At 40.8% G+C, this 763-nt stretch overlaps 1 non-coding gene across 1 annotated transcript; it reads right to left on the bottom strand.

The window, feature by feature from the left end:
- Positions 1-243: 243 nt before the first annotated feature.
- On the bottom strand, positions 244-316 carry TRNAV-UAC. The gene has a single exon. It is a non-coding gene; the product is annotated as a tRNA-Val (tRNA).
- Between the last annotated feature and the right edge of the window lie 447 nt (positions 317-763).

Genomic DNA, 763 nt, shown 5'->3' with positions numbered 1-763 from the left:
ATCAGCAGAATCTCTTTTCTCCATTTCCGTCTTGATTTAGTTCTCAGGATACTTTCTGCTACTTTATGGATATAATACTTTGTATCATTACTTTTAGTTCATAGGTTCATAGACTAGTACTAGGCTAACTGCCCTTGCAAGCCATTTTAAGCCTAGCCAATTATCCCTTGTGAGACTCAAACCCTGCACCTTGTGTTTTTAAGGCAAACACCTTAACCATTAGGCCACCCACCAAACCCCTAATGGTTCCACTGGGGATCGAACCCAGGACCTTCTGCGTGTAAAGCAGACGTGATAACCACTACACTACAGAACTTATGTACGTACTCCTTAAAGGCCTGCATTCAAACTCCCAGTCTCTCCTTGTTTCTTAAGCTTCCCTCCTGTTTCATCATCATCCCTTTCCACTTTGAGTTATTGCTTTCTGCTGGTGCTATTTACAGCAGCCTTAACTGTATAGCTCTGAAATACCCCTTCAAATTAGGTAATCTCAATCCGCCCCATCCTATTGGAAGAATCAGCTTATCCCACTTGACATTTGCCACCTTCCCCTACCAGATAAACTCCTTCATCTCTGTATTAATTGCTACCCACAAAACTCATCTGGTTAATAAAAACATGCCTGACCCGTGTATAAGACTAATGGGACTAGAAACATGTTAACTGCTTGTATCGTACTATCCATATCCATATAAAAAAGCTTCCATTTTCTCAGTTTTTGTATTATCTTTTGTTTAGCCTCTTCCCACATATCCTTAGCTGC

Source organism: Protopterus annectens, chromosome 7.part1 (assembly GCF_019279795.1).
Source record: "Protopterus annectens isolate FY-2018-M chromosome 7.part1, PAN1.0, whole genome shotgun sequence".
Lineage (NCBI taxonomy): Eukaryota > Metazoa > Chordata > Ceratodontiformes > Protopteridae > Protopterus > Protopterus annectens.
This window is presented reverse-complemented; position numbering and strand designations above follow the sequence as displayed.